We start from the raw sequence: 14,966 nt of genomic DNA, 5'->3' as shown, positions 1-14,966 counted from the left end.
CAACTGATTGAATAAAAAGCAAAGAAATAAGAGTTATAATAAAGCCAACAAAATGGTAAGCAATTGTCAGGCTCTAAACTCACTGTAAACTGACAATAGGCCTTTTCACAACCAGACAGCAGGCACAGTCTGAGGTGATATTTATAAAATTAGTGCGGGATCAGCTCAAAACAATCTTTTAAGACGTTTATGCCTTGTCATATGAAATGAACTGTGTGTGTGTGCGTGTGTGTGTGTGTGAAATTACAGCCCCCCTCACATTCCCTGATTTTCTAGTAAGAAACAGACACTAATTGTGGTACTGTTCCTCCTGTACTTCTGATCCCTGGTGGCATGTTCCTTCAACACTATTAATAGTTCAGCCCTTGTTATCCCCAGTCTTCATTAAGTATCTGCACCGTTGTAACAAGGCCCCACTGGTTGTCAAGAAGGAGACAGTCATGCAGTTAACAAAATCACTTGGTAATCATCAAAATGCACTGGGGACATAACAGGATCGCTTATTAAACTAGCCGCAGGAAACAGTGCTCAAAATAGAAACAAATCTGCATATGCCATAAACAATATTTTCATCTAGGAGCTAAAACCCCTCTGACATTTAGTGGCTTTTAAAAGCTTCATAGCCAGTTTATTAAACTGCAAGTAGGCATTGTGAAAGTAAGTTTGAATATGGCAGTTTCAAAACGTATCCGCTTTGTTTTAAGTACCATGGGTGATTTACATTGTTTATTTTATTACACCGGTAGCCTATAATGTTGTTTACGGTCTTGAATGTGGACAAGAAAAAAAGCATTAAAATGCTTTCGTCAAAAGAGCAGAGGTTTTGGTCTTTGTGCATGGTTGTTTTTTTATTTAATAGCAAAAATAATTTATTATTTAAATAATTTATTTAGGTAGAAATATACAAAAAGACAATAGCAAGTCATAAAAAGAGGGCCGAACTGAAATAACTTGCTAAGCTACTTAAAGGGCCAAGTGGCATCCTCGGACTTCTTCTAAGTATGCCCAATATACAATTCTGAAACTAAGTCAAAGGGACAAAGGAGCTTTTCTCTATGTATCAAGGCAAACCAATGGCCCTTAATTCTAACCTCAGCGTACTCACCTCTTGCACTGACCCATTCTGTGTTATGCATTATACTACTTTGGTTTGCTAGAGGTTTGTAGGTCTTTATTGCAGATATTCTTAGTTGTCTGTCGTCGAAGACCCACTATCTACAATGCAATAATGCATAGAGTGGACTCTGGTTCAGCTCCTTGCTCATGACTGGCTGGTTGTCAGTTTGATACTCTTAATTCGTTGGCTTTCCCTTATATTCTTCTTTTGTCCCACCCCTTGTGCACAACTTTTTGATCTTCATTTTGATCCAATAAATGGCATCCTTGCACTCCTGACCAGTAGCGGCTGGCAGGGAATGAGGGTGAAAGGGCAGCAGGAAGGGTGTGGTAGCGAGGGGAACAACATGATAATAAAAAATACTACTTACCTATTCCACCGGCCGTCTCTCCTCCCTACTCCGGAGATTTGAACCAAGAAGCACCCATGCTCCGCATAGCGAATGACACCGCGGCTTTGCAGCATTGCGATTGGTCTTTGTGCTGTGGATCAGCGCTCAGATGGGGGCTGGGGGCCTGGGCATGTTCCCCCACCAGGCTGTGTAATGCAGCCTGGTGGGGAACAAGCTAAGTGCGCATGACTGTGTGGCCGGTCCCAGACGGCCAACCAAGCAGTCATGTGGACTTAGTGTACACATACCGCTCCTCCCCCTGTGCCTCCAGCCCCGCCCTGCCCCAACTCAGCCCAAAACTGTGAAAAATAAAATAATAATAACATAGTTATTATCATTTTATTTTTTCTGCTCAAAGAGCAGTGGGGCTTAGCTGAGGAACTACCCCTGCCCCTGACATCAAGTAACAATGTTTAAGTCTCACTACAAACAGTCTTATTTGTCTGCTGAATGTGTTCTGTAGGAAACTGGACTCTGTTGCAGTCTCCCCCACCCTTTTGCCTGTTATCGGGTGCAACTTTTACTGAAAGTGTACTAGGTTCCTGCCAACCAGGTCCCCAGTACCAGTGATCTTTCCCTAAACTGAAGCTTTGTTCCACAATTGGCACTGCTTTAGGATCCCTGTAAGTCCATAGTAAATGTACTGATACCTAGGGTCTTGGACCTAAAGAGGGTTCCTAAGGACTGCAGCTCGAGCTGTGCCACTCTAAGCGATCCCTCACCGAGCTCATGCAAACTGCCATTGCAGTCTGCGTGTCTTGGTGCAGGGAAAAACGAAGAGTCGACATGGCACCCATCCCAGTGTGCCATTACCCAATACTGCATGTGGCATAGGTAAGTCCCCCCTACAGCAGGCCTAGCAGCCCTAAGGCAGGATGCACTATACCCATGTGTGGGCATATCTGCATGAGTGGATGTGTCCCAGTGACATCTAAGTTCACCGTTAGATACCACCAGTACTCAGGGAAGCAATATCAAGTCCATGGGCGGGTTACTTGTCATTGCGAGTTTCCCAGCTACATGATAGCTTCACTGTACCCCAAGACCTTTGGTACCAATCACCTCGTCCTATTAAGCCCTCACTGATGCCAGTGCTGGAATTATTAATAAATGCAACCACAGAGCACCTTAGAGGTGCCACATAAAACCTACCGACTACTAGTATGTTTACTGACCGGTCTCGTCCAGCCAGCCACCATAGACCGGTTTCTGACCTCCTGAGGTGAGAGCCTTCGCTCTCGGAGGCCAGAAAGAAAGCCTGCTCTGGGCAGAAGCGGTCTCACCACCTCCACGCAGGATGTGCATTCCAGGGCGAGAAGCTTCAAAGGCTCTTCTGCCTTTGTTACACGCCCCAGGACTCTCCAGATAGTGGAGCTGCCCACCCCCCTGTCGTGACCCCACTTTTCGCCTGCAAGACAGGCGGGAATATTTTAAGATTAGGAGTGCCCACATTCAGCCAGCACCACCCCTAGGGCGGGCCAGCTGATGTGGACCCCACTTTTTAAATTCCTCCATCTTGTTTTGGCAGAATGAACATTCTAGTGTCAGAGTTGTGCCCACTTCCCACAGGAAGTGGTCATATAGAGGGTGTAGGTAGCCCATTGGTTACTACATGTCACTCCCCATAACGCCCCTAAATTGACTATTTAGGTGGCTCCCCTGAACCCAATAACTCAGATTCGACAGATCAAGAGAAGAAGAATGAAGAAGAGTCACTGCCTGGCAAGAACTGCAGCAGACCTCTGAACTTTGGCATGAAACCCTGTCCATCCTCAGCCCTCTCTAGATAATCGCAACAGAGTGACTTGTTCTGTGAGCTGGAGACCTACCAACACCTTGGGTAGCCTGAGATCACTTCAAAAAACACCTAAAGTCTCCCTCAAAGTAGAGGAGCTACTTCCGTGCAGACTGCAGGCACCGACAAGCTGAGTCGAGCCACCACCTATCCGCTCCCAGGCCTGACCCACACTGTAGAGGGCCAGGAGAAGGTACTCATGCTCGGAAAGATCAGATCTGTCTCCCCACCAGGTGGGAAGACACCTGGACCAACCGGAGCCGTGCAGCACCAACCCCCAGGGTACCGGACGCCCTGCACCAAACAGCAACAGTGAGAGTCCAGTCCGGATTCTCACATCACATGGACTAAGCAGCCATCGAGGGACACCAGCATCACTGAGACACACTTCGTGAGTGGGCCAACTGACTTGATTTTACCCCTATTATTTATTTGTCCCTGACCACGAGGAGTATATTTGCGCACCCAGCCCAGCCGACCTAACGACTCTGCACCCCAGCCGCCTGGCCCAGGACCTGACGTACCAACTGTGCTCCCTTGTTCCTAGACCCTTTGTGGCCCAAGTCCCCATGTGCATGCTGTGTTTGGGCGGCCCCCTTTCATTGTAGCGCGCCAGCTACAAACCTCACCAGCACTCTGCTCCCAGCACAACCGGGCAGTTCCCGAAGAACTGCTGGTAGTAATTTGGATACTGGCCCACCGCAACTCCAAACCCCGAAAGGTGAACCCCTGAAACAGACTGTACCTACTTTTAGGCATCTCTGACTTTTTGCTCCCAAATAATTGCATTGTGCGTAAAGGCCCACAGCTTTAAAAGCTTTACTTACCTGTGTGAATCGGTATTGAAAAAAGTACTTACTTTTGAAAGAAATTCTTGGTTTTGAAATATATATGAAATAAGTGTTATTTTTCTAAATTGGGCTCAGATTTATTCTTTGAGTGTGTGTCTCATTTACTGCCTCTGAGTGCATCAAATGTTTAGCACTGTCCTTTGATAAGCCTAACTGCTCGCCCACACTACCACAAAAGAGAGCATTAGTGTTATCTACTTTAGCCTCTGTAAACAAATTTGGGACCCACTGGACTTTCTGCACAGTGTACTTCTTTTCAGTACACTATATAGAGATCTAGCTTCCTACAAGTTCATTCAATCAGACACATACAAACATCACACAACATATAGATCTATACATGGTGGGTTTTGGTGATTTCTCTTCAGCCCTTGGCTTATTTAGGCAAGCCCCCTTCCGTCACTGACCAACAGGGGTTATCCTTCACCCTTAGGACCAGTCTACTGTATATCATGGAGTTCATGATATTGTCTTTGGCGACTAGTACACAAAGCAAATCCCACACAGGGAGGCATAGGAGCCTATTAGAGTACTCATTGGTGTGCCTTAAACCCCAATTTAAAAATGTGCAGCTATTATCCTTCTCCTCAACCACAGCAGCTCAACATTGGCACCAGACATGCTGTGGCAGGGCCCCCCTTCTCCATTTTCTGCAGTTCTTTCACAACACTTCCCTCTGCTAAAAGCCCCCATAGCAGGTGTACAGAGTTAAACTCCCCACCGTCACCCACCTCCTGCACCCCACTAGCACCACCATCACTGAGCTTGGTAAGCTGGCTTCTGAATTAGAAATTTGACAACCATTCCAAAAAGGTCATTAGAAATGCACGTTGTGATGTGCATGACTAACAGCCATACTATACTGGTATTTAAACCACATTGACAGATTGATTAGTGCCCTGACCTGAAAATGTATTAAAACAGACTATAAGGGGGCATTGTAAGGATACCCTGCCCTCTAGCGCTTGTGTGGGCACCTAAAAAAGACGCCAGCAGGGGCCAAAATAAAAATAATTGGTTTTATTTGCGCAATACCGCTGTATTCCCGCAGAATAAGGGCAAAGAAAAAAGAACAAAATGGCAACTGAGGTGGGCCAGGGCACGGGGGTAAATTAAAATACATATTGGTGAGAGAACGTGAATGAGGCTCCCCCCACCCTGAGCCAATTACGGCCCTAGGGCCCATCTGCCTAGGCCTGGCATAATATTCAGAGGGGATGGGAATACGCCATTCCCTTCCGTGAGCAAATTATGATCCAGGCGACCACATCCCCCTAGGCTCAGCAATATATTTATAGGGGAGGGGGCGCGTGGCCCCCCCCTCTCCAAGCCTCGTAAGGCCTCAGGGACTTCATCCCAGGGGTCCAGATCCACTGTGGTGTACACAGTTTCCCTGTCTGCATGTGCGCAGGCTGGGAAAACCTGTCTGCTACCACCCGGCTGGAGTTGCAAAAATGTTCTTGCTGGGTGACAGATATTTGTTTCCTGCCTGCACTCTTGCGAGCAGGGAAACTCAGATTGCTCTGGTCCAACAGGATTAGAAAGAAATACTCCTCCCAGGCGGGAGCAATGGCAGCTACCACTGCCCGCCCAGTGAGAGTCCTGGGTGGGCATCCACATTAGGCCCGGGAGGGGGTGGGGTGTTGGTTCCAAGACCGTAAAGGATCAGAGAGGGGGCCCTCCCTTTAAAAAATTTATTTATTGCTCTTATTGCTCCTAGCAAGGAGCACCATAATGCCCTTTTAACAAAATACATTTTCATGCTTGTGGTGCCCCCATAAGAGGCAGGGCCACCATTAAAGAAAAGTAAATATTGTGGGGGTGGTGGTGGTGCGGGGGCTGCAACAGCAACCCCACCCCCCCAGCATTTTTTTTTTTTAAAACAGTATGTTTTCTTGGTCATTGAATCCATGACCCCAGGAGAGTTTAGCTTTTATTTTTAAAGCACTACTAGCTGGAGCTTTATGGTGTTCAGCCTGAGTGCAGAGCCCCTTGTGGTTGCTTCTATGGCTGTATCTTGCAGCCTGAAAACTGTTAATAAAAGACTCAATCAAAGACATGTCCATTTTTTGGAAGACATCTTTATTAATATTTCTGTGAGACAATAATTTTTATTAAACACTGTACTGTGTAAATTAATTAATATATATTTGATTATAATTATTGGTCATTTTCTGACAAAGAGAATAGGTGTGCACTGTATATGTTGATATGCTGACTCCTTCATAAAGGCAATAGGCCCAACTGTTATATTTTGATGTTCTGACCCATTGACAAAGTCAGAAGGTATGCCTTACTTAAAATGACACCCTTTATATGGTAACAATTAGTTTGGGGAGAGGCACTCCTTTACTTAACCAAATAGATATTCAATATTAAACAAATTAAATATGCGTGCTGTGGAGGCAGATGCAACGTCCAAATTACATCTATAAACTAAAACATGGAAAAAAATCAAGCGTGACCGCTTGCCCTCTACGCACTGTTGCAATTCCGATATCGGATCAGATTTAATTCATAAATAAGCATATGACACAATTCTTGACATATTTCATGTATGAAGACTCTTAAATCCTTAAAGTTTCAAAATTTATTGTTTTTTACTGGCATGTCAATCTTTATGAAGCGCATTAAACATTGTATCTACATGAATGCCATAAATTCATTTTTTATGAGCTAATATTCTCACAGTGATTGTTGACATCACATTGACATAATCATACTTTTACTGACAAGTTTTCCCTGCCCAATGCATTTCGGGCCCCAAGGCCCTTCTTCAGGGGCGGTACCTGAAATGACACAAATTAATGGAACTCTATTACTTCTAATGAAACTGGCTCTTCAATTATGCATTTCGTAGTTTGTCACTATTTTAATTTCTTAGATACCATAACATAATTTTTAGAAAAAAACCATTGAATCTGTTATAACATCTCTATAACGGACTTTGTACTACTTAACACTCACTTGTGTATATGTTTGAAAAGGTGGTATGAACTGAAAACGACAGAAATGGGCTGGTCCCAGGAGGAGACTGGATCAGACGCTCTGAGAGAAAAAAAGACCGTGATGAGTCATAAGAATATCAGGGGTTTATTGCTAACGACACGATGCAAGAACCGAGCACTTACTAAAAACAGGCGAGCAACTCTACTCAAAAACGTTCCAACTGATTATTTTCGGGCTGTTCCTGATCTCCTAATCCGGAGCACACCGACATCTCTCACTAGAATTCACCGCATGCATAGGCTCCGTTCCTACTGACAAAAAACCAAACGTCGTCTATAAACTTAGTGCACGCTTATATGCAATTGTACCTATTTTACACTGTTGCCTATACCAAAGTCCTAGTAACACACACCTTGTTAAGATAGCGAAATGCGGGAAATATTAACCTTCCTTCTAGTAGCCTGTTCGTGTCAACTGTCCAAAGATGCTACAAAACAATGACAAGAACACCAACGTTAACTCCACTCTATATTCTTTAAAAGAACAGCCTAACCACGCATCTATCGCCCGTACCTTGTGTAACGGCCACTCCAGTCCTCCTGCGTTTCCTCCCTCTCAGTACGTGCCGGTTATCCTGTGTGCGGATGGAAAAGAACGCCTACCTAGACGCGACGGCCTCTTTTTATGACGCAAAGGTGTGGGTGAACCAAAAATAGACAACGGACTGAAAACCCGAATCGGGATGAAAAACACGGGTGCCATGTTTAGTGTGTTTTGTGAGGAAATAAAATATAATAAGTGCAAAGAGTACAAAACATCATGTGTGTGTATTTATACCATCCAGAGACATTAACTAACATTTGTATGACAAAAATTAATAAATAAACATTACAGTCCTCCAGCGTTTTTCGTTGTGCAATAATCACAAAAAACAAATAAGGTCTACTCGATCATTGATCCCTTTGGGATCTTGTGTCTGTAGTCTTTTTATCCAGAATATTTCTCTTTGTAACAAGGTTTTGGTCAAACTCTTGCCGGGTAGTGGAGCAACAACTTCGAGAATCTGAAATTTCATTTGAGCTATGGCGTGTCTGGTTTTGTCCCAGTGAACTGCCAAACTGCTGTTGATGTTCTTATTACGAATAGTACTTTTATGTTCTGATATGCGTGTCTTAATTTTTCTCTCCGTTTTACCCACATATAACAATCCACATGGGCATTTGATGGCATATATGACATTCACAGTGTTGCAGTCTGCGTTGATTCTAGTGGGAATTGTTTCTCCCGTGTGAGGGTGTTTCACTGTATCCGATACTATAACGTTGTTGCAATGTACACAGTTTTTGGCACTTTCTCATGCCTTTGTAGTTCTCCGTAGTTTTTTTCAATTTGGGTTTCAAAAACTCTTTAATGTTACGAGACTTCAAAGACTTATTTGTAAATAAACCTATTTTTGCGTATAGAAGGTCTCGTAACATTAAAGAGTTTTTGAAACCCAAATTGAAAAATACTACGGAGAACTACAAAGGCATGAGAAAGTGCCAAAACTGTGTACATTGCAACAACGTTATAGTATGCATGCGGTGAATTCTAGTGAGAGATGTCGGTGTGCTCCGGATTAGGAGATCAGGAACAGCCCGAAAATAATCAGTTGGAACGTTTTTGAGTAGAGTTGCTCGCCTGTTTTTAGTAAGTGCTCGGTTCTTGCATCGTGTCGTTAGCAATAAACCCCTGATATTCTTATGACTCATCACGGTCTTTTTTTCTCTCAGAGCGTCTGATCCAGTCTCCTTCTGGGACCAGCCCATTTCTGTCGTTTTCAGTTCATACCACCTTTTCAAACATATACACAAGTGAGTGTTAAGTAGTACAAAGTCCGTTATAGAGATGTTATAACAGATTCAATGGTTTTTTTCTAAAAATTATGTTATGGTATCTAAGAAATTAAAATAGTGACAAACTACGAAATGCATAATTGAAGAGCCAGTTTCATTAGAAGTAATAGAGTTCCATTATTTTGTGTCATTTCAGGTACCGCCCCTGAAGAAGGGCCTTGGGGCCCGAAATGCATTGGGCAGGGAAAACTTGTCAGTAAAAGTATGATTATGTCAATGTGATGTCAACAATCACTGTGAGAATATTAGCTCATAAAAAATGAATTTATGGCATTCATGTAGATACAATGTTTAATGCGCTTCATAAAGATTGACATGCCAGTAAAAAACAATAAATTTTGAAACTTTAAGGATTTAAGAGTCTTCATACATGAAATATGTCAAGAATTGTGTCATATGCTTATTTATGAATTAAATCTGATCCGATATCGGAATTGCAACAGTGCGTAGAGGGCAAGCGGTCACGCTTGATTTTTTTCCACCCTTTATATTATAACATCACAGTCAACCGTGCGTGCGTATTGGGTACTAGGCTCTGCACCCATTCCCCTACCAGCCCCAACTCCCCCACCAGAGGCCAGGCCGTGCTGTTAACCCCACGCTGTACACGGTCGTACGGGGGGTTGGATGCAGGGCATGGTAGCAGGCTAGGCTTTATGTTATGGTGATAAAATATTCAAGTTATGAAAACCCGAGAAAAGAAACAAAGGTTAAAGTGACGTTATAGTTGGGAATTGTAATTATAACTTTTATATTAAAAAAACCTTGACATTCACTGAAAAAAAAAGGTTAAAGTAACGTTAGTTAGGTGAAAATTTAAGTGACATGTTTTAAACTTGAAAAAAAACACGGAAATTCACCAGTTACAGTTCTCAAGTTAACTAGAACGCGTGCCCTAATGTTACTATAAATCGCGCCCTCACAATGCACTGCTTATGACCTCACATATTACAACACTCATGATGTGTTCAGTGACATAATTTATAGCATTACTGATGACAACTGAACTGGCCTCATTGATGACAATACCGTGCATGGTGAGGGCGTGAGTTGTGGTTACCTTAGGGAACAAGTTATAGTTAAGGGCTTAGCCAGTGAAATGCGAGACCCTGGTTGCCAGCTTCATACAGTTAGTGAATAAGGATGGGGTAGGAGACAGTGTTGAAGGCTGTGAAAAGATCCAGTAGGATGAGGCTTTGGTGTCACCTCTGTCCTAGATCATCCAGATGTCATCGGTGAGGGCAAGGAGGGTGGTCTCTGTACTATGGTTCGGCCTGAATCTGGATGAAGCAGTGTAGAGGAGGTGGTTGTCATTGAGGTGGGTGGTTTGTCATATTTTACATAACTTTTTCTGGGTAGGATAGCAGGGAGATAGGCTGGTAGCTGGCTACCGTCTTTTGGTGTGCAGTTGATTTCTTGAGGGGGAAGTACTGTGGCGTTTCCAGGCATCTTGATAGGTGGCTGTGCTGATTTAGCCATGTAGGATTGGGGAGAGGACTGTGCTGATGGGGTCCAGTCCTTTGATGAAGACATGGTGAGGGCAGGGGTCAACAGGTACTCTGCAGAGTATAGACTGCATGGTTGCTGTGATTTCTTGAATGATAATGGTTAACCAGGTGGTCAGGGTGGCCCTCTGGATGTTTGTAGAGTGGGACAGGAAGGCTGCAAGGGAGAAAGGGTCCAGTTGTGGCTCAGTATTTTCATAGCTGCTGGTGACATTGTTGCTGAAGAATAGGGACAGCTGGGTGCAGAAGTCCAAATAGGGGCTTACGCTGGTGGACCTTGCAGTTGGAGAGGTGAAGAGTTTCACCATGGCAAATATTTCCTTAGTGCTGTAGGTGCTGCTTTCAATGTGGTTGGTGAAACAGATAGTTTGGAGGCTCTGATTTGCTGATGGCAGCATCTCAAGGCAGATTTGTAGGTGCTCTTGTCAGTCGTTCGCAAAGACCTTCCTGAGTATCATTGGCATTTATAGGGTTCAATCCTAAACATCTTGGTTTGTGTTAACAATCAAATCAATGGAAAAGAAGAAAGTAGGCATAATAAGTAAAAGTTGAAGTGGGACTGCAAGGAGTCACCAAACACCCTTTCATTAGAGCTATGACCATGACAAACAGCCGCAGAAGTATAGAATACTGGTCTGAATATTAACTAGTGCTGCCAATTTAAACTCCTCACACTTGCATACAAGGCACTGCACAACATTAGTCGAGCTTATCTCAATTACCACTTCCACTCCCACCATCCCACCAGAATCCTATGCTCTGCCTTACCCTCTCTCATACACACCCCTCGCATAGGCAAAAGCAGAACAGGAGGCCTTGCCTTCTCCAACCTTGTACCCAAAACCTGGAACAAACTCTCTCTTCACATAAGGGCCTCCTCCTCACTTCTCGAATTCCAAAGAAGCTGATGACTTGGCTCTTCAACAAACTCCTGGCAGATGACCTGCACACCTGCGCCATCGCCTGGATACCTTTCCGGTGATAAGTTGAGCTTTACAAATCCACATAACATAACTATTTTCCACTCAAATCTCTGTCAGGTAAATGTGTAGTAGTTAAAGGCAGTCTTAATTAAAAATACATTTGCTTCACGTACGTCGGTGCTTGTCATGTTCTAGGTGTAGACTATTTTTTTTTAAAGGAATTTATCAACTAAGTTTACTATGTAAATTTATAAAGGTAGAGAACTTTAACTTTATTTTAAAACCTAAAAATAAAAGACACTTTATCAGTATATATCACTCAGATGTTCTCATGAGCAAAGTAAATAAAATATTTTAGAAGAACAGTTGTTACTTACCTGTAAACAGGTGGTTCTCCAGTATTGGTGTCTTTCATAGATTCACATGCTTGAATATACCCCGTCGTCGAAGTGGGAGTCCCACGGTAAATAAAATAGCAATAACATACCACTAACATATGTATGTAAATACATAACACATGAAATAATACTGGAAAATACACAATAAATACTCAAAAACAATTCCTACATAGGAATACATGGTAGAGAGAGAAAACACTTGTAACATATTCCTGTCATTATGTTAGTCCAAACTACAGCTAATCAGGCAACAGCACCCTTCCAGAACCTTCTCCTCAGTGCTCAGACCCTCAGATTTTCGTAGCACAAGAGTGACAAAAGAGTCGATGAGGAGAAGCGAGCCTCTGAGGGGTGGTGGGTGGGTTGCATGTGAATCTTTGAAAGACCCCAATACTGGAGAACCACCTGTTTACAGGTAAGTAACAATTGTTCTACTCCAGTATTAGGATGTCTTTCATAGATTCACATGCTTGAATAGAATAGAGAGCAGTAACAGCCAAAGAGGCCCGATTGCTATGTAACAGCATGGAGAAACCAAAGAGACAATAATAATACAGTCATATACGTTTTGATAGCAATCATATAAAACCATAGTGGAGGAGGGAAGACAGAGGCTCACCTTATTTAAAAAGAGGAAGTACTGCCTGTCCCACTGCTGTATCCGCCTCGTTGATGGCATCCAGGCAGTAGTGCTTCGTGAACGTGTGCCTGTTGGACCACGTGGCTGCTCGGCAGATCTGATGAAGCGGCACACCAGTAAACAGGGCGGTAGAGGATGACATCGCCCTGGTGGAATGAGCCCTCACTGAAGATTGTAGAGGCTTGCCAGCCTGCTGATGGCAGAAGACAATGGCTGAAGAAATCCAATGTGCAATAGTTGGCTTGGTAACAGGGCGCCCTTTACGCATGCGTCCGTAGGCAATGAACAGTTGATCGGACCTGCGAAAAGGGCTGTCCTGCTGATGTAAAATTTAAGGCATCGTTTGATGTCCAAAGAGTGCAATCGCTGCTCTGCCGGAGATTGAGGATCGGCAAAGAAAGTCTTTAAGAAAACAGGTTAATTTAGATGGAAATCCGTAGGCACCTACGGCAGGAAAGTTGGGTTGGTGCGAAGCACCACACAGTCAGGTTTGAATTGGAGAAAAGGAGGTTTAACAGTGAAAGCGCGAAGATCACTCACGCGACGAGATGATGTCAGAGCAAGGAGAAGGGCTACCTTCCAGGTCAAAAACTTTAAGTCCGCCCTATGGATAGGCTCGAATGGCGCCTTCATTAGTTGGGCTAGGATGACATTGAGATACCAAGTGGGAGGAGGGCTCGAAGAGGTGGGAACTTCCGGAATAGTCCTTTGAAAAACTGACTAATAACTCTGGAAGAGCAGAGAGAGGAGGAGCCATCCTGCCGGAAACGAGAGATTGCCGCCAAGAAAACTCTCAAAGTAGCATGGGAAAGCCCGGATTGAGCCAGGTGCAACAAAAAAAACGGAAGTAGCTGCTCCAGAATGGAATGGATAGGATGGATATTAGTAGCCACGCACCAATGGCAGAACCTCTTCCATTTGAGCTTGTAAGTCTTAATGGGAGACGGAGCTCTGGCCTGAGTGAGAATGTCTCTGCATTCCGGCAAGATATTTAAATGCGCAAATTCAAGGTGCTCAGGTTCCAGGCCGACAATTGTAGAGAGGAGTGGTTCGGATGGCAAATTTGACCCTTGTCCATCGTGGTGAGGTCCAGTCGAGGATGAAGGAGGATGGGCTCGCACTGGGACAGAAGGAGCAACTCCGAGAACCACGCCTGTCGGGGCCATCTGGGGGCGATCAGGAAAATGTGGCAGGGCTGCCTCAGCATCTTCCACAGCACACGAGGCACCAACGGAATCGGAGGAAAAGCGTAGGCGAATAGATCGCACCAATTCATCAAAAGGGCATTCCAGCACGACCCGTGGTAGGGATGCCAACTTGCGTAAGATAGGCATTTATGGTTCTCAGGGGTTGCAAAGAGATCCAGAGACGGACAACCCCATAGTTGAAAAACGAGGTTGAGAGTTGGTTGATGCAACTCCCACTCGTGGGTCGATGACGTGGACCTGCTGAGGGAATCCGCTAGGATGTTGGAGACACCCGGCAGATGCACCACCGCCAGGGTAACTTGATGGCTGATTGCCCAATCCCAGATCGTGGCATTATTCTATTCAAGCATGTGAATCTATGAAAGACATCCTAATACTGGAGAAGAACAATTGTTACTTACCTGTAAACAGGTGGTTCTCCAGTATTGGGGTCTTTCAAAGATTCACATGCAACCCACCCACCACCCCTCAGAGGCTCGCTTCTCCTCATCGACTCTTTTGTCACTCTTGTGCTACGAAAATCTGAGGGTCTGAGCACTGAGGAGGTGGTTCTGGAAGGGTGCTGTTGCCTGATTGGCTGTAGTTTGGACTAACATAATGACAGGAATATGTTACAAGTGTTTTCTCTCTCTACTATGTATTCCTATGTAGGAATTGTTTTTGAGTATTTATTATGTATTTTCTAGTATTATTTCATGTGTTATGTATTTACATACATATGTTATTGGTATGTTATTGCTATTTTATTTAGTGTGGGACTCCCACTTCGACGACGGGGAATATTCAAGCATGTGAATCTATGAAATACACCCTAATACTGGAGAACTATTACCTCCAGAGTTTGGCAACCCCTCAAAAAGACAACAACTTGTACTCAATTTATATCGAGCAACACCATTGAAAGATTATAAAGTAGAACTGAACAATTGTTATGCATTCAACTACAACCATAGCAATACATACTATGTTGGGAAGCAATAATGTGGAAAAAATGCTGAACTGCTTGATTTCCAGAAATAATACTAGAATTCATAACTGCCATTATGGAAGAAGGCTGCTGTGTTATTAACAACCTGTTACATATGAACACGTTTATTATAAACCAATGAATCCTTCAGGATACCAAGGTTAATGCAGAACATATGAATGCTTAGCTGTATAACTTGGGGTAATGAAAACAACTTGAATGGCTTGAACTATAGTTTGTTCTGTGGTGGGATTTCTTTTTCTTTTTCAAGCTATTACCTTAAATGGGTGGATGATTTCATAAGGATTTTGGAATACAATACACAAT

General features: G+C 43.8%; 1 protein-coding gene across 8 annotated transcripts in view; it reads right to left on the bottom strand.

The window, feature by feature from the left end:
• Positions 1–14,966, bottom strand: part of CRACDL (CRACD like) — a 612,462-nt gene that overhangs the window by 81,656 nt on the left and 515,840 nt on the right. The window lies entirely within an intron of this gene.

Source organism: Lissotriton vulgaris, chromosome 8 (genome assembly GCF_964263255.1).
Source record: "Lissotriton vulgaris chromosome 8, aLisVul1.2, whole genome shotgun sequence".
Taxonomy (NCBI): Eukaryota; Metazoa; Chordata; class Amphibia; order Caudata; family Salamandridae; genus Lissotriton; species Lissotriton vulgaris.
This window is presented reverse-complemented; position numbering and strand designations above follow the sequence as displayed.